Below are 21,921 nucleotides of genomic sequence, written 5' to 3'. Positions count from 1 at the left end.
GGAAGGAGACAGAAATGAATACTCCACTCTCTCCTTGTTTTCTTTTTTCTTTAGTCTAGGATCCCACCCTGCGGGGGTGGAGGTGCTACTACCCACATTCAGGATGGGTCTCCTTCCAGCACATCAGAAATATTCCTAGAGAAGTGTTTCCCAGGCAACTCCACATCTGGTCAAGTTGATATTGATGCTCAACCATCACAGCAGGGCCACACAGTTGTCCAGTTTTGGAGGGTCATACATTAGCTACCATCAGCCTCACTGTATCAGGCCCACGTGTAGCAATGAGATGACAGGGGACAGACTTTTGAGCGCTAAGACTGTGACTCTCTTCTTGAAGAATCAGTATTCCCTTCCCTAGAATAAGGACCTGGATCCTAACACAAAGAAGTAATATTTTATGACTCAGCCTCTCTGCCAATTTGCAGATTATGCGATTGCCTTTCCCGGGTGCCAAAGTTCGTTTATGTTGCTGAAAAAGCACAATGCTTACAAAGCCAGCATAATCCAGAGACAAGCCCGGGGTGGAGAAAACATAATGAACATAATAGATGTGTGTGAAGTTACCAGTTGCAGGAGCAGACATCATCTAATCTCGCTCAGCCTCCTAAAGAAGCTGGTCCTAGAGGCTGGAGAGATGGCTCCGCAGTTAAAAGCACTGGCTTCTCTTCCAGAGGACCAGAGTTCAATGCCCAGCACCCACATGGCAGCCAGAACTGTCTGTAACTCTAGTTCCAGGGGCTCCAACTCCCTTACATAGACACACCTTCAGACAAAACACCAATGCACATAGAATAAAAATAAATAGATTTTTTTAAAAAAGAAATAGGTCCTAGAGTTGAAAGAAAAAAAAGATTTCTCCTTGCTGTTAAGTTAAACAAAATGTAGTTTCTGTTTTACTCTTGGAGTTAGTGATGTGAAAACCAAAAACAAAACAGAAAGCACAAAACTAACCCCAAATCCCTAGCCAGATTTAGGTGATAAAAAGAATGGAGCATGTGAAGTCCAGAAGGGACGTTGGTGAGGTCCGCTGCTGTCAGTTTGGAGTTCCTGTGGTCCCCCTGGGGGGCTTGGGCAGTGAAACATAAGCATTTTGAAAAAACCACCATCAGCATAGATCAAGATGTCATTTCAGAAGTGATTCCCAAGAGGATAACAATGGGCAGCCTGGAGTTTTCCTCCTTTACCTCACATGGACCAGTGGTCGCTCATCAATGATGTCTCTTTCCATTCAAGGAATGGGTGGACGTTGAGATCATCAACCTTTTGAATCTCAGGCTTGGGTCTCCTCTCCCACCAGTCTCTGAAGCACAGATCGATGGGAAAAGTCTACAGAACAGATAGTGCTTGGATGTCCTTTGTCTCCTTGGAACCAGTCAATGCTGGAGAAAATCTCTTCCTGGCAAAGCTGTTACAATAGCTAGCGATTGTCTGATGCAGAGTTGAGTTACCAGTCATTAGAACCTGCTTCACCAGAAGTCTCATGGAATTCTGAGAGGATAAATGCCTCCACTCAGAACTTTGAACACAGAATTCCTCTACTGAAGTTGAGACTGTGTCATCCAGCCACTTTGGGCTCCTCATGCCTCTCAGTCAACAGGCAGAGAGAAGAGGTTACTATAATGATTACTATATGTGCGGGGCATTTACCCACCAACCCCACAGTTCCCCAGAGTTTTCTTGAGTGTGAGCAGCAGGAAGTATTAGATAGAAGGATTTAGATTGTGGAGATAAACAGATAGAAAATAAAGGAGAGCCTCCAGAGGGCCTGGAACCTATTCCAATGGGCCCTGACTGTCTCTGCCCCAGGGTATTTATAGAAATGCCAAGGGGTGGAGCAAAAGACCTCCTCCCAGCACAGCCAAGTGCAGACCATCTCAGACACCTGCACTCAGGCCCGTGGTCCTAATCATCCTCTATGCGGACCTGCTGGGTAAAGCCACGAGGAACCCGAAAACAGGCTCCCACATATATGGAAGCTGAGTTGCTGACCCTGAAATGGTGGGATGAGGAAGAGTTCATAGAATAGAGATTCTCTTTCAGGACACCCTCTTTTGTACTCCTAGTCTTGTGATCAAAGACAGTAGAAAACCAAGACAATCCAGTTCAAGATGACCAATGGCTTCTCAGGAATGCAGGTGTGGGCCAAACAGAGACCCAAGACTAGCTGAGGACCCAGCCAAAGGCAAAGAAAGTATATAGTGCTAATTAGCACAAAAAGAAGTATATGTGAATATATGGCTGCTGGGGAGTGTCTTAGTTGGGACTTCTATTGCTGTGAAGAGATGCCATGACCAACTCTTATAAAGGAAAACATTTAATTGGGGTGGCTTACAGTTTCAGAGGTTTAGTCCATTATCATCATGGCAGCAAGCAGGGAGACATGGTGCTGGAGAAGGAGCCAAGAGTTCTACATCTGGATCAGAAAGCTGCAGGAAGAGAAGGAGACACTGGGCTTGGCTTGAGCATTTTAAACCTCAAAGAGCACCCGCAGTGACACACTTTCTCCAACAAGGCCACACCTCCTAATAGTGCCACTCCCTGCTGACCAAGCATTCAGATATATGAGCCTATGAGGCCATTCTATTCAAACCACCACAGGGAATGTGCTGCTGTGTGTGCATGCATGTGGAGGCCAGATGTTGTTATCAGGAACTGTCCACCTTGCTTTTTTGAGACAGGGTCTCTCACTGGGCCTGGGTCTTGTTAATTAAGCTAGGTTGACTGGCCATTGAGCTTCTTCCTATCTCCACCTACCAAGCTCTATGGTACAAGCGTGGGCCACTAATACCCAGCTTTTTATGTGAGCGCCAGGAATTGAACTCGGGTCCTTATGCTTGTACAGCAAGCACTTTAGCAACTGAGCCATCTCCCCAGCCTCTTCTTTTTTTGCAGTACTGTGGATTTAACTTGGGGCCTTGTGCATGCTAGGAAAGTGTTCTACTACTGAGATACAGCCCTTTAAAAAAAATCTTTCTTTCTTTAGGGTGGGTGCATAGATGTAGAGGTCAGAGGTCAATTTGCATGAGTCAATTCTCTCCTTCCATCACGTTGGTTCCATGGATCAAACTCTAGTCCTGGTGACAAGCACCTTTGCCCACTCCATTCCTAGCCTTCCAATTTTTTACTTGGAGACAAGACCTTCCTAAGTTGCTTAGAATGGCCTTAAACTTGTGATACTTTTGCCTCAGCTACCTGAATAGCTAGTATTACAGGTCTGCACCAACTGCCCTGTCTTCTCTGTCTCATTCCTGAAGAAGAAGATGATGATGATGATGATGATGATGATGATGTTGATAATGATGTTGTTGATGAAGAGGAGGATGTTGTTGTTGATAATGGATGATGATGTTGATGATAATGATGATGATGTTGTTGACAATGACGTTGATGACATTGTTGTTGTTGATGATGATGATGATGATGAAGAAGAAGAAGAAGAAGAAGTTAGAATTTAAGTTACAAAGTATCAAAGGAGGCATTAGAGCATCCAAGGGCTTGGCATCTTGGTGGGAGAGGATAAAATGTTTTCAGATGTGGGTAGGATATCACATATAGGTTAGTGAGCATATTGCCTTTATTTTGAGATGGAATTTTATTTTAAGACATGAATATGGATGCCAAATTAGAAAGGGGTGGAGCCTGATGATCATTTTGATGTGTCAACTAGGCCAATCTATTGTCACTGGTTATTCAGTGTTACTTACCTGAGCTGTGGACAGCAGCTTCAGCCCGTGTCTGTGAATTGCATCCTGTCCTCTTGAGCCAGTTCTCTTCACACATCACACACAGAGATATGCATCTGCCTCTCTGTGTTCCTGCTGGTTTTATTCTCTGATTGAAGCCTCTCTTTGCAGATGTTGCCTTATCTACCAATTTGGCCAGCTGGGCCCAGAGCGTATCCTGTAAGCGGGTAGTGTGCAATGTCTAGAGCTGCCGTGGCATTCATGTGCTGTCTGTGTATAGAGATGGCAGTCAGCTCCTCTGCCATTAACCTCAGTTCGCAGTCGATTCCTGACTCACAAACACTCTCTGAAACTCAAATAGTAGAAACTGGCAGTGAGAGAAGCCGCCACCCACACACCTTCTACTATGTGGGAGAGATGTGTCCAAACACCGAGGCTTCATATTAGGAATCCTTTCTGCCTCTGTTACTCTTTCTAAGTATTTGATTTCCCTTGTGAATAGTGAAACATATGTAAAAAGGCATTCTGACAAACCAACATAAAAACACTAGAAATATTAAAACTTGATATGGTTTTGAAGGATGAACAAAGCAAAAAAAAAAAAAATAGAAACAGCTGCCATTTTGGTCAGTAGGCCCTCGCCTAGGCCTGGGTAAGCACAAGCCATTTCATAAGATTACATTAAACATAAACATTATTAAAACAAAAATCAAGGTTGTAAGCAAAAGCCTGCCACTTAATCCCAGAGTTTATACCTGTAGTCCCAGCACTCAGGAGGTGGAGGCAGAAGGAAGTTACAGTGTGAGACCCTGTCTTGAACAGCACACACACACACACACACACACACACACACACACACACACACACACACAGCAAATTTTCTTGTCGGACTGTCTTTTGTGGGACCACCAGCTCCCCAATAACAGTACAGAGGCTTAATATGAATTATGAAGGCTTGGCCTTAGCTTAGGCTTTTTTCCAAATAGCTCTTATAACTTGTCTTTTAATCTACATTTGGCCACGTGGCTCAGTTACGTGGCTCAGTTACGTGGCTCAGTTACGTGGCTCAGTTACCTGCTCTGCTCTGCACTGTATGGCTGACTTCTTTAGAGTCTCTGGTGAAATCTTCACTCCTAGCTTCCTCCTCCTCTTTCTCTTTCTCCAGAAGTCCTGCCTATCCTCTCCTGCCTAGCTATTGTCCATTCAGCTCTTTATTAATCCAGTCAGAAAGCACCTTAGGCAGAGACACATCTTTACAGTCACACAAATATTCCACAACACACACACACACTCACACACAACACATATACATACCCACAAAACACATACACACAACACACACACACAACACACACTCATATACACAAAACACATGCATTCACATGCACAACACATACACACAACACACACATTCACACACACACACACACACTATTGATCAGTGGCAATGACAACTTCCTGGTTCTCTGTAAGTGAAATTTGGTGTTTTCCCCGAAATATTGTGTTGAATTATAAAATACTATCCCAGACTCCATGCTAAGAGTTAACATGTAAACTCTAACCCTAATTTTAATAGGAACCTAATTTTAAAATGTAGCACAATTGTATAGATGTGAATAAATGATTAAGAAATATTTAAATACCTAAGTGTAGTGGCATAAACCTTTAATCTCAGCATTTGAGAGATAGAGGCAGGCAGATCTTTGTGAGTTCGAGGCCAGCCTGATCTACATAACTAATGAGTTCCAGGACAGCCAGGGCTACATAATGAGACCCTCTAGAGTGAGATATATATTTTAAACATATGACCCTTTACACTGAAAAGTACTGGCATTGGCTTGTGGCCTGCCTGGGGCTTTGGGAGGGCTGTGATAAGGTAGTGGAAGGATGGTTGCCTGAAATTAGATGGAAATCTGCAACAACTCATAGGTATCTCCTCACAAAAGCAGTGGCCTGAAGTGACTAGATGTTTAGGGTGTGAGGTTGTGGTGGTATTGTGTTCCCCAAAATATTGTGCACTCTAATAAACTTATCTAGGGTCAGAGACAGAACAGCTACAATATTAAACACAGAGGATAGACAGTGGTAGCACACGCCTTTAATCCTAGCATTCCAGAGGCAGAAATCCATCTGTTCAAGGATACAGCCAAGCCTGGTAACTCACGCCTTTAATCCCAGGGATTGATGGTAGAAAGCAGAAAGTTATATAAGGCGTGAGGACCAGAAACTAGAAGCTTTTGGCAGCTTAAGCTTTTAGGCTTCTAACAGCAGTTCAGCTGAGATTCATTCAGGATGAGGACACAGAGGTTTCCAGTCTGAGGAAATAGGATCAGCTGAGGAATTGGCAAGGTGAGGAACCTGTGGCTTGTTCTGCTTTTCTGATCTTCCAGCATTCATCCCAATAACTGGCCTCAAGTTTGATCTTATTAATAAGAACTTTTTAAGATTCCTGCTACATGAGGTTTTTATTCTTTTCTGAGTATTGTCTTATTTCCACACCTCTAAGTCAAACGGGGACAGTTTTCTGCACTCACCTAGTGTGTCTTGTGGGTGAGATTGCATCCATCAATGAGGGTGGAACAAATTTACATTTTTTCAAAGCAAGTGATACTGCAGGACTGATCAACAGCATAAAGGAATCCCTGCCTTTATCTGTGCTTCCAGTGTGCCACAGGCCTTTGTAAAGCTGGTGCAAGTTCATAAATATGGATGTCTTCCAAAAATACTGTGTTTGGTTATACAGCGCTGTCTTGAAGCATCTAAATATACTTCTCAGTGACTGGGGAAAACTGATCTCTAAACCACATGGCTCCAAAGGAGTAAGAACAGATGATCCATATTATTGAGCATTGGGCACTATGCTGGATTCTGGGAGTGCAGAGAAGTGGTGGCATTCCCTGTTGTCCCTGGTCTCTCATTTGTTCTGGAGACCCCTGTTCTGTTCCGAGGGGATCCTGATACTGTCTTTTCATCTCCTCAACATGGCACCAAGTACCTTCTTCCTTCCCCACTTCCCCTAGAAAAAGAGAAGATGCCTGTCTTTCCTCTTGGGACCTGACAAGGTGGGTCTTCTCTTCTCCTTGAGAGTAGAACCCTAGTCCCTGATCTGCCACCTCATGGCCTCTGTGATGCAGAGTCCAGGTGACATGCTACCAGCTCCTTCCTTGTGCCTAAAATATCCCGGGACTGTGGGGCCTGATACAAATGTGATGGACGTGGGGTCTCTGTGCATCATAGGGTATATTCAGTTTTCTTTTCAAATTTGCAAGTGCCATCTCCAAAAGGTGTCCAGATGGCCCCAGGGTAAGAAAAATCCCCCCAATTAGTAGAATCATGGAATTCAGATACCATATCTTAAGGTGTCTTTTTATATGCCAATATTTGCAGAAGCTTACATAAAACATTAGGTTTATTTAACCAGTGAAGTCCAGAATATTTCTGTTAATTCCCCTGTTTACAAATGTGCGTGGAGTGAGCTTTGGAGTTTAGAAGAAAGAAGGGTGTGTGTGTGTGTGTGTGTGTGTGTGTGTGTGTGTGTGTGTGTGTAAGAGTTCTCAAAGAAACTAAAAGACATAATGAAGTCTACCCACAGCTCAGTGGTAGACTGTTTGCCTAGCATGCAGATGGTTGGGAGAGGGGTGTGGGAGGTAGAAGTAGGAAAGGGAGGAAGAAAGGAAGATTGATGAGGACTGTTTATCAAAGTGAGAAACCCACGGGAAGTAGTGCCTGTCATCCTAGCACTTGGGAGGCAGAGGCAGGAGGATCATCACAAGTTTGAGGCTAACTTGGGTTACACAGTAAAACTCTGTTAAAAAATGGGAGGAGTATCAGGAGGAGGAGTATCAGGAGGAGGAGTAGGAGGAACTGGAGGAGCAGGAGGAGGAGGAAGAAGAGGAGGAAGAGGAAGAGGGACAGGAGGAGGAAGAGGAGGAGGAAGAGGAGCAGGAAGAGGAGGAGCAGGAGGAGGAAGAGGAGAAGCAGGAGGAGGAGCAGGAGAAGGAAGAGGAGGAGCAGGAGGAAAGAAAGTCAAGTTTCTTTAACCAAACCAGACTTCAGGATAAGCTTCCAAATAAGCACTGCGTAGTCCCTGCTCTGGGAGAGCAGCGGTGATTACACATTAGGCTCTGAGAGCTCGCTTCACAGAGACGTGTGTTTCATCTTTTTTTTACCTGGATTCTCAGATGTTCTGGCGTTACAAACCTGGTGTCAACCTCTGAGACCCTCAGAGTAACACATTTATGACGATGCTTAAACTGAATTGTGACATCCATTTCTCAGTTGGAGGCATACCCTAGAACTCAGTGCAAAGAAGTTAGATGCTTTAATAGTTTTAGGATTAGAATGAACATAGAAGAATTTTACCCATATGAAAAATGGAAAAGCAGTCCTATTTGTTTTATTTTCCCGGTGATTTTTAATTTTTAGGATTATCTATATAAACTAGTGATTATGAGATGCAGGCTTCTGTTTCGTGTCCATGAAGTAATGGATAATGAATACTTTTTTAAATGATAAAACCCTATAGTGATTATTGGATGGTGAAAATAAATTAATTTAATTCAGTACTTTGATAATGAAAATCACTGTGATCCTAAAGCAGCAGGTATGCATCTATAGGTTCTTTCATGCAGAAAATGATAGAAAATTGCCAAAATATTAAGAAAATGTGGCACCCTACTGCTCACTATGAATTCAATCTTAAAGCTAAAGATGGTGAGTATGTAGAGAGGCTGGAAGTAGATGCTGGTAAAAGATGGGACTAAGAATTGGTGCAAAAACTCTTGTCTTTGGGGCTCCACATTTAATCCCTAGCTGTGTCTGTAGCCAGTGAATACACAAAGTGATAGAAGTTACAATTCCCCAATTGTCCCATCTACCTAAGAACAGTAAGGTTTGTGCTGTGCGGTCCTCAGGTGTCATCTCAAACATCGGCGTTGGAGAACTGCTGCTAAGCTCTGCTCTTCGGGCGGTGTACTGGGGGTGTTTCGAGGTGGCTTTGCGGGAGTGTGCTGTGTTCTGCTGTGTTGTCATAACTTCGTTCTGTCGTGCCCCATCTGCACCACGAAAAATATTAACAATAGCAATTGCTGTTTGCCAAGGAAATAGCGGCTACCAGGGGCTGTGCCCTTAAGCCAGTTGAGACTGTGCAGCCAGCTTCCAATATTCCTCGGAAGTCCTAGGTTTATTTAGTGGATGTGTGTAGACATGTGTCCCGATGTATAAGAACAGTCCTTGTGGCGGGGAGTTGCAACTGTTTCATAACTATCTTTTGGGAGGAGTGGGGGTAGGAAGTCTTACATTAAAAATACAAATGGGGGAATCAAATAAACAATATGTAACTCCTGTTATGATTTGAAGAGTTTATACTCTCCACCCATAAAGTCCCACCATCATAACTGTCTAAACATGAGCTGAGCAAGGACAACAGCACTTACAATAGACAACAGCAGGCACGTTGATGTGGTTGGGAACGCACGGGGCCTCAGACCTACACAAAGAACTATAAGCAGCTAAGGAATGCTGAGTGGGAGAAATAGTCTTCCCCAGGAAAGAGTTATCCAATACCAAATGGTTCACCCTGAAAATACACATACAAGCAACGTTATACGGACTAAGCAGGTTCTATTGATGTATGTATTCATGTATGAATACATACATATGAATATACATAAATATACGTAATAGGAATTAATGAAAAAGAGACTGAATTCAAAAGAGAGCAAGAGGGACATATGGAAGGGACTGTAGGGAGGAAAGAGCATGGGGACATGATGTAATCATATTTTAATCCCAAAAATAAAAGAAATAATTTTAAAAAGAATGAGTACACTTTTCATGTTACTTTATGCTTTACCGTCTGAAAGTAGGATAGACCTAAATGTCATGACTAAATCTTTTCAAAAATTAATCTTAGAAGATTAACAAATATAATAGTAAAATAATTATAAGACGAACTTCTAAACTTAATACGTGAAGGTATTTCTGATAGGAAGCATAGCGTACATTTTGGAAATGAGGATAGGGAGTTACTTTTTCCAACTGAGATGTCCTCAGACACCAAGGAGGCAGGAGCTTGGGTGTCTTGTGTCCTCCTCTAAAGAGAAGTTGTTGTTGTTAGGACTTGAGGTCTGTCTTTCTCCTTCTCAGAAGGGCTTACAGTCCAGTGGAGACTGGGTTGTATTTGACTGTTCCTTTCCTCCATGATAATTGCCTAAGGCATTGCTGAAGCAGCATTCCAGTCCCCGAGGAGTGCGCTGCCTGACGCTTGGACTTTGACAGGTTTCCTCGGTGACACCTGCACTGTACTCTTGATAAACTATGGTTTATCCTTTAGGGTGTAGCACAAAGCAACAGAGTACCTGCGTCCCAGCTCTCCCTCAGTTGGCTGTCCTGTGGGAGCAGCCTGCAGGAAGCCCACACAGGGCCCCAGGTCAAGGTTACTGTGCTCCGGTGTCCTCTCCAGGCTGCCATTTGTATGCCCTTGCTTGTGTGTGACCAGAACAGCAAATACTTACCCTGGTGGCTTTCAGAACAATAAGCTGATGTCAAGGACCTCTGGCTGATTAAAGTTAACCTGTTGCTTTCCTGTGCACGTCACTTGTCCAAAGACTGTGTTTTGACTAACTTCTCATTGTAAGGAACTCCCTTGGTTCCAGCTGAACATCATCAGATCCACCTTGACACTCCATCGTGATATGATTGTTCCTTGTTGATAAGTTCTAAGCATAATCTACACTTTTCTGCTTTGCTTGGAGAGCTAGACTGTGGGCCCCAGCTGAGGTCAGGATATCCTTAACTGGTGCTTTTAATTTGGGATGTTATCTCTTGGGGTATATCTGATAGAAAAATCTGAGCTTAGAGATTTTGGTGGGGGAAGGCACAGTAGTTTTATAAAAGGATAAAGGAAGAATTATGCTGTAAGAGTAAATGTAATATGTTATAATTACTCACCATTTACTGTGATGCTGCCCAACCTAGAAACCAGCTGTGACTTACCTGTCTTCAGCCTTATCATCCACTAGCGTCCTCAATGTCTACCTGAAGCTTTAAATTTGGGGGGATTTTACTCAGGAGAGCAAAGCAGGTGTCAAGATTATCACTATCTTATCTGTTCCTGTGTACACTGAAAACATATAAATGCCTGAAATCAGAGCCTCATAACTTTTTCCTAGCCTTGCATTTTTTGAGACAGAGTCTCACTGTGTAGCCCTGCCTGGCCTGGAACTCACTGTGTACATCAGTCTGGCTTCAAATTCACATAGACATTCCTTCTTCCCTCTGCATCCCAAATGCAGAGAGCAAAGGAACGTGCCATCACACCTGGCTGTTTTACCATTTTAAAATATGATCTATGTGTTGCACATTTCCCTCGTCTTACAAATCACGTGTAGCTCTTTTTAAGGACAAAATGCCTAGCACACTGTGCACTGTGGACCAAGACCGCTGATCGGTTATAACCCTTTCAAGTGTGTCTCATTTCAGGGCCCACTGAAGTTGAGGTCTGCTTGCCCCCTTGGCATCTTGGTTCACAGTAGGGAGTGAAATGGTTTGAACCATTGCTTACTCAGCTCGGTTTCATTTTTGCCCAGGCTATCTAGGAACTCAACTATACAGTCCAAGGAACACTCAGCTTCACTATTGTTATGAAGTCTCAGTTAAGGCCACAGCTGAGGCTCATCAGGAAAAATGCAGGGCTGGGTTATTATGTCACTGATCAGCCTGTCATACCCAGGTCCCCTATAGGAGGTTGTGGCTACAGTGTTCTGGGGACTCCGTTAGCTTATGTGTTTCCTGTGAGTATCTTCAATACGCATGGTGATCTTCTATGTTCCCTGGATCCCAAGCGAGCTATTTCATATCTGCTTCTCTGATTCCCTCATGCACAGACAGAGACACTAATAATGTAATGCCACAGAGCCACTGTGGAGACTGATCTTTCTAGCAGGTCCTTGGAGCTGTGGCAGAGAAGTGAGCAAACCAGTTTTAAAGATGGCCATCAGACTACCCCATAAGTGACTCTGAGGTTCTCAAGTAAACATGATAAACAGGGCTTTCCTGGTACAGCAGGGTTTACACTTTCTGTTCCATGGTAGAACCGGAGTGAGGTGAAGTTTGTATCCAAAAGAACGGGAGTGGAAGGTACTGCCAAAAATACCTTCAGCAAAGTTTGGCAGCAAGCCTGGGTCCCTAGTAGATGCGGTAACATATGGGGAGAGCTTTATAACAACTACTTGAAGTCTCTTCATGGAAGAATTTTAAAGGAGATATGACGGATAAGCTGGGACTATATGGTCATGGGTGGCAATGGGGCAAAGTTTGTGCCAAGAGTTAACCATTACCCTCTGTATGTGACAAGGCTAAACAGACTGATTGAGGTTTTATATTATATACTTTTTAAATCCCTGTGTGGTTTGGAGGCTTTTCTCAGCTTCTCCCAGAGAATGACCCTGACCATCAGCTTTGTTAAAGAAAGGAGGGCCTGCCCTGGGGTGGCATGTGTGGGGTGCCCCAATGGCCTTTCAGTCTGCAGCCTCTTCTTGATCTTCTAGAAGCCTGGGGGTCAAAAGGTACACCATGCCTGTGGCTTATGCTCTGCCTCACGGTGCACCTTGGCGCCTGGGCGGCCCTGACATTCTCGGCTGCAGGCTTTGTCTACAGCTGCCCTTTGCCCTGGCTCTCTGGGCCAGGGGTGGCTGAGTGGTAATTTGTTCCCAGGTTCAGAGGCACAGCCCTATCAAACTGCAGCTGTGTGTTTACCTTGTAATTCGCAGACAAGAAGAAGGGAGGCAAATTCCAGCCTTTTAAGAAGCTGTTTGGCAAAAAGAAGAAGAGTACCCCGTTGTCTGGGGAGGAATCAGCTGGGAGGCAGAGTCACGTTCTCCAGAGCGCCAGCAATGGGACCCTCTCTTCGGATGAGGAAACCCTGGAGAGCAATCTGAGGTAATAACTTGCCCTTTCCTTGTATATCTCTGGCAGCGTCCCGGGATGAGGAAAGAGATTCCTGGAGGATCCGTGTGGGTTTCGGTTTGGAAGGGCAAGGGGTGGCATCATACAGGTGTCCCACCTTGGCCTGAGGGCGGCACCCGCTGTGCTGGGTGGAGAAGTCACCTTGACCAGGCTGAGCCTGCGCTCCTCTGCCCTCACTGATGGGGTTGGGGGCAGCACCTCACTGGCTTGGTTCAACAAGGGTCCTCTGACTGAAGACCAAGTTCCTATGACCCATTATTTGGCAAAGAAAAGATACCCACAGTCTAGACCTTACACACGAGGCAAGGATATAGAGTTCCCAGGCTCGGCGAGGCCGCCCTTCATGGGTATGCCCCAGGACACCTCTGGCTGCTTTGGGACCGTGTCCTTCACAGAACTCTTAACTTGTACCTTTCCTCTCCTTCTCTTCTTTCTCCTTTATCTTCTTCCTTTCAGCTTCCTCCTCTCCCCCTCTCTCTCTCCCCACTTCCTTCCCCCTCTTATAGGACACAGGTACTAAATCTGATCAAGAACCTTAAGATCAGAGCATGGAGGGGTGGGAGCGGGGCCTTTGTCACCTGAGTGCCAGGAATGTGAGGTGAGAGGTAGAGATGGCTAAACTCTGGTACTGCTCTTGGAAATCATCCCTCTTGAGAAGCCATCCCAACCCTCCGGTCTGATTTCTTCACCGGTGCTGGGCTCATTAGCATCTCTAGCCTGACTCAACAAAGAACATATTACTTTCTCTGGACGTGGTTGCTTTGCCTGTTTTTTTGTTTTTGTTTTTGTTTTGTGGGCTGGTGAATGAATCAGGCAGGGACCAGGTTTTCTTCAGCCTCCTCTTGAGTGCTGGTGCCCCACTTACCTAACCTATGCCAAAGATAAAAATAAGGAAATTCAGACGGGCAGTGGTGGCGCACGTCTTTAATCCCAGCACTTGGGAGGCAGAGGCAGGCGGATCTCTGTGAGTTCGAGGCCAGCTTAGTCTACAGAGTGAGTTCCTTTCCTGGAGTCCACAGAGTGAGTTCCAGGAAAGGCGCAAAGCTACAAGAGAAACCCTGTTTCGAAAAAAAATAAAATAAAATAAAAATAAAAATAAAAAAAAAAAATAATAATAATAATAATAATAATAAATTCTAGTCGATAGTATTTGTGTTACAAAACCCTCAGACAGGCAGCACATGTTAAGCTGCAGTGTTCACCAACCGAATCTGTTAGTTCTGTCCACATGCCTGTGTTTGTTTGGCACTGGTTTTACCACATAAGAAAATGGTCAGCTTTAATTGTAGCCCTTTACAGTAATAAAACTCTGTGGAAGGAGTGGCCTTAGCTGGAAGGAAAGCATGGCAAGCAGGAAGTATCCACGGAGCATGGGCACCCCATGAAGTGGACCATTGTCTGGCGGGGGTCAGTCCTGATTTCATTTTCAGTTGCTAATGCTGTAGAGCATGAATGTGGATCTTCTTCACCTCGTGGCAGAATGAGGTACCAAACTACTAAAGCGGGACCAAGACTCAATGAAGTCACGTCCACGGAGCCCTCCTTTGGACAGAGGGTCCTCTGAAAACACTTCCTTTCTGCAGTAGACTGTGGCTTTGCCGGACCCTTGTGTCTTGTTGAATTGCTCTGGACTCTTACATGTTCTCTTCCCATTTAACTTCTGTATTCCATTTACCTCTTGAGGGTTTTCCTGAAGGCTTTATGAAATCCTGGGAAATTCCACACTGGGCCAAGCAACTCCATTACTGTGTAGGTAATGGCATGTGTTCTTATTACTGACTTTTGTTCAGACACCTCCACTCTTGGTTTGGGACATTTGTTTTGTTTTATTTTTCGAGACAGAGTTTCTCTGTGTAGCCCTGGCTGTCCTAGAACTTGCTTTGTAGATCATGCTGGCCTTGAACTCACAACGATCCTCCTGCCTCTGCCTCTGCCTTCTGAGTGCTGGGATTAAAGGTGTATGCCACTACCTCCTGACGGTATGGGACATAATTTAGTTACATATTTGTTTATATAAATAAAAATACTTGTCTCTTTAAAAGGGTGTTTGGACTATGGACTTTTAGTGACTGTCTTTAAAATTAAAATAGCAATATAAGGGGCCTGGAGCAATGGCTCAGCAGTTAAGAGCTCTGACTGCTCTTCCAGAGGTCCTGAGTTCAATTCCCAGCACCCACATGGTGGCTCACAACCATCTGTAATGAGATCTGATGCTATTTCTGGCATAAAGGTATACGTGCAGATAGAACACTCATATATATAAAGTAAATAAATCTCTAAAAAAAAAAACTGGTGTGAATAGTGAGTTCCAGGCCAGCCAGCGCTACATCATGAGACCTGCCTCACAAGTATTTCCCTTTTTCTTCCAGGATATATTACGTGAATGCCTTGCAGTGTAGTTGAAGTTCTGTCCCTTTACCATATTTACAAATGGAAAAAAAATGAAAGAATGAAAAATAGTGCTTTCTAAAATTATTTTCAGTTTACTTCTCAGTTGGCAGACACACTACTGCACACTGCATAAAGATTTAGAAATGAAGCTGGGCGGTGGCGCATGCCTTTAATCCCAACACTCAAGAAGCAGAGGGAGGTGAATTTCTATGAGTTCAAGGCCAGCCTGGTCTATATTGTGAGTCCCAGGACAACCAAGGCTACACAGAGAAACCATGCCTTGAAAAAAACGAAAGCAAAAAAAAAGAAGAAAGGAAGGAAGGAAGGAAGGAAGGAAGGAAGGAAGAAAGGAAGAAGAAAAACTGCAGAATTTTTTTTTCCATTCCAAAAGTAGAAAGTTCTCATGGACACACAAACTCCAAATTCCATGGATATGACCCGGTTATAGGTTTGAAGTGGCCGATTTCAGTCCAGTGTTGAGGGAGAGTTTCCTGAATACCCTAAAAGCTTGGAAGGCTGAATCTATGTCTAGGGGTTTGGGGCCCAGAAGGACAGGATTTAGTCAAGAAAGTTGCTGGACTTTAGCAGGTTGGACTCTGTCAGTAGTTCTAGAAATGTCTCTGCAGCTAAGAATAGCTCATTGATCTGTCCCCTCTGCCTGAAGTCAGCTGCTCCTTGGGGCTTTCAGGGGCACTCTGCTCTTTCTGTAGCTCAGGGGCCTTCATGGCTCCTCGGCTACTCTTTTTAAATTATACATGCCTCTGCAAAAGTGAAGCTTAAACCATGATGGTTTTTAACAATTTAATAGCATTTCCTTTGTTAATTAAATACAATTGATAGTACACTTCCAAAAGTATGTGAAGTAAGCCTTACATGCCAGCATTTGATAGGCTGAGGCAGCAGGTATGTCGTAAGTTCAGGGTAGCCTGAGGTACATTGTGAGTACCAGCCAGGGCTACATAGCAACACCCTGTCTCAGAAACAACAATAACAGGAAGTGGAAGAAATAAGTGTTACGTGTAAGGAGAGGGAGAGACGTCTGGTGAAGGCGTTTGATATACATATTTAAGGAATTTTACTTAGGGCTTTACAGGGCTTTTACTGTGTTATGTACCATGTGAGTTTCTAAACAGAGGGATGTCATACATAGCAGATTCCTTTGATCACAGATGCGTTTTTCATAGAAAATACCCAGTGTCATTTGTTAAAGTGACCACTCAATAATAGCATTAACGTGTTTGCCACAGACGAACTCATGTAATACCACAGCTCCCTAAGATTTCTTATTATTACCTCCAGTTTACCAGTGAGAAAGCTGAGAGTGGTGTTCCCAATGTCCCAGCACTGGTAAGTCCCTGACAACTACAGACAGTGTGACTCTCGTAGACAGTGTGTTCTTGAATATCCACTACTCCACTTTTCAAAGAGGCTGCTGCATTACTAGGGCCACGATGTCCTCCTGGTCCTGGGTCTCTGGGCTCCACTGTCTGCCCACTTCCTGCTGATGAATGAGACTCTGCTGCCTCCATTTGCTCTGCTTCCTGCTCCTCCTGGATCCTTGACATCTGTGTTACCTTGTCATCCAACTGCAGCACTTAGAAGTACCAGCTCTAAGCTAAAGGGTCTCTGGACACAGCGAACTCACATTACAATCAGAGTTTCAAGACAGAGTTGAGGAATGAGGAGGCCCGAGAGGGCTCCTAACAACAGGTAGGATGTGGAATAGCTGAGGGGCATGAACCAGTCAAGGTTCTGCATAAGCAGAAACTTCAGTGCCAGAATGAATGTGGCAAGCTGGGTATGGTGGTGCACACACCCTAAAATCCCAGGATCCAAGGGGCGTGGGGAAGAGGATTGTGAGTTTGAGAACACCTCAGGCTACGTGGTGGGATTTTATCAGAAAGAGGGCAAGGAGGGGACAACAGAGTAAGGGGGAAATTTCCATCTCTTTCTATAGGCATGTGGTCACTGTACAGTGCAAACAGGTCAAGATGTTACAAGCTAGCAAACAAAACCACAAACAATATCCTTATGATTTAGGCCCAAATATCTTGCCTGTTTGAAAGACTAAAGCAGGCCAACCTGGGTCATAAAGAAAGACTCTGTCCAAAAAAAGTCCTAAGGGATCCATATTCATAAAAATCTATTAGATTTAAGAGAAAAGTCGATCCAGGTTACAAGATACAGGGTTAGGGCTTTTGTGTATCCATTGAGTTTTGCATTGGGAATGCAAAAAAAACCCATAGAATGAAAGAAAACACATGCAGATGATAGCTCTGATAAGATCCTCCTGTTAGGGGCAGGCAAAGATCTTTTACAATTCAATAATAAAAGGTCAAAAACTTTTTTAAAAAATAGGTAAGGAATTAGTATAGATGTTTCTTAGAAAGAGAAAGGGGGAAGGAAGGAAGGAAGGAAGGAAGGAAGGAAGGAAGGAAGGAAGGAAGGAAGGAAGGAAGGAGAGAACGGGAATGTTGTTAAAAATAAGCCCTACTTGTTCAACAAGGAAATATGTCATATACATGAGCTACAGCCCAAAAGTTAGTTTGTTTTGTTTTGTTTTTTTAAAAAGTATTGGCAAGAACAAGTAGCGGTTGGAACCTTCATCCCAAACGATTTAGGGCAGGGACTTGGAGAAATGACTCAGTGGTGAAGAGCATGTACTGCTCTTCCAGGAAACCTGAGTTCAATTCCCAGCACCCACATCAGGTAGCTTTCAACTACTGTAACTCCAGCTCCAGGGAATCCAGTACCTCTGGCCTCCAAGGGTGCTTGTATGCATGTGCATACATGTCTACATAGACAAGCATATACACAATTAAAAGAAAGAAAAATCGTTTTAAAGAAGGATGTATGGTAAGTTTGAGTCCTTATCTACTACCTGCATTTTGCAAACAATGAAACTGACAGATGCTCGTGTTCCTTCTAATGGTAGAGATGGGCTGTAACCTCCATCTGCTACTTTGAAATGTTGTGGTTTTCATCTGAAGTAGCTCCATCTCCATTTCCCTCACTTCCTCCTCACTCCTCAGTTTTCTGTACAAGTGTGCCCTCCCCGGGGAAACGAGCCCCCATGGCTCCCCTTAGTCTTATCAGCCTGTTAATTTTGCATAGCTGTGACCAGACTCCTTGACAAAAGTAACTTACAGAAATGATTTCCTTTGGCTCACGACTTCAGAAGAGCCGGTCCATGGCTGCAGGTCCCCATGCACTTGTGCAGAACATGCTGGCAGTGTGAGCACGAGTCAGAAAAACACTGTTCACATCATGGCAGACAAGAAACAAAGAGAAAGACAGGTCAAGGCCAAGGACAAAGCACCCCTAGGGACCCACACCTACGCTCTCCAGCTAAGTGCCACCTAAATGTTAGAGAGCCTCTTGAAATGCAGTCACCAAACGAAGACCAAGCCTCCAGCCCGAACCCTTTCTTATCAAAGTCTAACGAAGTCTCCACCCAGTATTGTCCTCACATCTTCTTCACCGTCCCTATGTCTCATGACCTGCCATGCTTGTATTTCCAGCCCTAGCGCTGTGCCCGGCATAGTCTAGGCATCCCGTAATTGCTGGATGAATAAATGCATGGGCACTGCATTTTTGCCTTACTGGTGGTTTCCACTCCACAGGGCAGTAGTTGTCTAATTCACCCTCTAGTTTCCCACTATGATGAAGTGTCGGGGACTACGGGGGTCCAGCCCCTCGATAGTCCCCTTCCAGGGTCCGGGAAGAATCTACAACCAGCTGATAATTAATCTTTGAAGAAAAGAAATGAATCTATGTACACGAAACTCCTTAGTCCACACACTTTATTATTCTGTGTCAGTTCTCTCTCTACACAGCTTCTATTCTCTCTCATTTTAGCTCCTTTCTTGCCTGATTTCTCTCTACACTTATCTGCTGTCCCCTCTAGGTTCTATCTAAATTCCCTCATCTAGTTCTGCCCCTTCTAGGTTCTCATCCATCTTGTTCTTTCCCATATCAGCTCCTCTCCAATCTCCTTCTCTCTCATCTGGCTCTTCCTCATCTTCCATCTTGTTCCTCTAGTACTCTCTTCTAGCCCTTCAATCTAGTTCTTCCCTGTCTCAGTTTGTTCCTCTCAAGTTCTTACCCATCTAGTTCTTCCATTCTCTCTTCTCTTCTCTGTGCCTCTGTGCCCTGGAAGTCCCGGTATATATACACTTACAAGCAATATTCCCTTAGCAGTGCAAAGCCAGGCTTCCAGGGTCAAACAGAGGGGTGATAAGAATCACATAGAGGGGCAGTAATTGTTAATTATCATTTGCAACCCAAAAGGAAGTGACTAATGGGGAATGAATTAACTAAAGGTTAAATTCCAGTAATATCTAAGAAGAGGGGTCTTACATGCTCAACTATAACCTTAAGCATGATTGGTAGAGAATGTTAAGAATCTATAAATTGCTAGGTCAATGGGAGAAAATAAAATAGCATTCTTTTTTCCTGTGGCTTCTATCTGTCCAAGCTATCTGCTGGTTTGTTTTTTTTTTTTCTACAGGTTGGGGGAAGGTGTGCTCGGTCACTAGGCAACCCGTGCACAGCTAGATGCCTCAAGTGATGGTTAAAGGGAGATCTGGAACTAGAGATAAGATTTGGGAAAGGAGGTAGTTGGCACATCCGCCAGGCCTTCTCAAATGGGTAGTCTGGACGCTTAAGTCTGTTCTTAGAGAGTATGGAGGTATCTCTGATAAGGTACTCTGATATGGTCCTGGCTGGATGCTGCCAATGAAGATAATTACAGCGAGGCTTGAACTGGGGTTCTGGCTGTGCATAGCTGACAGCTCACAAGGTTATCTAAATATTCCTTTAGTAGAGGGGAAATGGTGCCCAATAAATGATGGAAAAGCTACAACAGCACACAAGAAACTCATAGCAGGAAATGGCTGATAATCAAAAGCCAAATATCACCAAGGCTCCTTGAACCTCAGCTTGGCCTCTGGAAGGCCCTTGGCTTCTTCCAGGTGTTAGCTTTTCACAATCAGCCGAAATCCTACTTTGTATATTTCTGCAGCTTGCAGCAATGAAAAGTATGGTCATCACTCTCACCTGCTGGAAAAGGAAAAGTACACAGTTGGCATCCTGAGACATGTCCCCAATGAAATTTCAGCACAGCTCAGGGGTCCCTTGTTGTGTGTGTTTTCTGTCACTTGGCCTTGATGGTTTCCAGAAGAGATCAACTGCACTTGACCATATATCCTCTACCCATAGGGACTTGTGGCTAAATTAAACAGGAAATAGAAAAGTTTAAAAAAAAAAAAAAAAAAGAAACTATTGAATGGAAATTCGAAACTGGCTAGATGTCGACCTGGGCTGTGTAAGTCTAGGGAAAATGGTATTGGTGAATCAGCAGCAGCAGTTCTGAGAAGGAGCAGATGAGGAGGCAGAGTTGTCTTGTGAATGCAGGAGTTGTCACTCATGAGCGGGGTGACCTGAGGAAGCCAATCCCTCGATCTGCTAAACTAACATCCTGTCTCCCAGTATTATCATAAGGCCAAATATGCACATGATCCTGCACAATCTGTTGTAAGCGCTTTACAAACACATGGTAATGTTGCCAGAGACAGAGATGCTGGCCCTGATGACTTCTGTTTTATTTCCAGAGCACAGACAGACCTAGAGGAAATTGATTCACACGACAGGGAAAGAGGTTTTTCCACTGAGGCAACTGGGAAGTGGGATAGGCAGCAGAGATGCCTGAGGAGTCCAGAGCTTCAGAGATGTGCTGGAGTCCCTGTCCTGTGATACAGGGATGATTAGATAACCCCCAACTCCCACCTCTAGACTGTTTAAGATTTCAGGGTGTCTTCCATTTCCTGGAATATGTATGACATTCCCTGTCTCTGTTGTAATTGACAGGCAATTTGGTCCACTATAGTCTGGTGAGCACCACATATTTTTACAGGATCCCAGAATCCAGGATGCGTGTCAAAGATGCCACACCTGATAGAGTCTGCCTCCAGTCTTTCCCAACAACTGTAGTTGGTTTGATGCGGGTATTTAATTGCTCATTAGCATTTCATTTGAATGAGACTCATGGATCTGTTTAGAAAGAAAACTGCTGATCAATTGCAATTGCCCTGTTGTCATGGAAACAAGCTGAAATTGGGCTGTAATTATATTTCCTTATGCCTGAAGTCATTCCTATAGTAATTACCCAATATCTATGGTCCCAAATTACATGATGCTTGTCCAAAAAAAAAAAAAAGAAAAAAAAAGAAAGAAAGAAAAAAGACAAAGACAAAGGATAAGAAGCAGGGGGTGGGGAGTGTGCTTTCCCAAAGCATCATTCACTGAGCAGCTGCAGAGAGCCTTCATTTTCAGATGGGAGAATTTCCCTCTGTAGGCTGCAACTCCAAGGTGTTGGTGGTGGGTCTTGGGATGTGCCCAGAGCTTTGAGTAGTAGCTGGAAAGCTGTCAGGTAGAATGATTTTAGTTCTACAGAGGACAGAGCTACAGTGTCAGCTGTCACTAAATGTATATCACCTGATGTCACAGAAAGTATGGAAGACTTGTTGAGTTCAGCAATATCATTAAGGTCTAGTCAGGGGCTGAAGATGATCCAGCAGTTAGGAGCATAGGTTGCTCTTCAGAGGACCCAGATTCCGTTCCTAGCATTCACAGCCATCCATAACTCCAGTCCCAGGGGAGCCAACACCCTCTTCTGGCCTCCTTGGGCACAATGCATTCATGAATTGAACAGACATGCATACAGGCACATTGGTCCAAAGCACTGAATCCTATCCGGCATAACTTCCACTTTCCAGAGCCAGAGCAATCCAGGCCCCACCCTGGCATGCTGGGGGAAATGCAGCTTTGTTCAGCAGGATTTTGGCAAAAGGGAAGCACTGCTGTTTTCCAAGCTGGCAAA

At 44.2% G+C, this 21,921-nt stretch overlaps 1 protein-coding gene across 1 annotated transcript in view; it reads left to right on the top strand.

Moving 5' to 3' along the window:
• Positions 1–21,921, top strand: part of Cracd (capping protein inhibiting regulator of actin dynamics) — a 231,613-nt gene that overhangs the window by 164,664 nt on the left and 45,028 nt on the right. The window contains 1 exon segment of the mRNA XM_036200554.1: positions 12,455–12,623. The gene's annotated coding sequence lies outside the window, so the exon portion shown is untranslated.

This window comes from Onychomys torridus, chromosome 10 (genome assembly GCF_903995425.1).
Source record: "Onychomys torridus chromosome 10, mOncTor1.1, whole genome shotgun sequence".
Taxonomy (NCBI): domain Eukaryota; kingdom Metazoa; phylum Chordata; class Mammalia; order Rodentia; family Cricetidae; genus Onychomys; species Onychomys torridus.
This window is presented reverse-complemented; position numbering and strand designations above follow the sequence as displayed.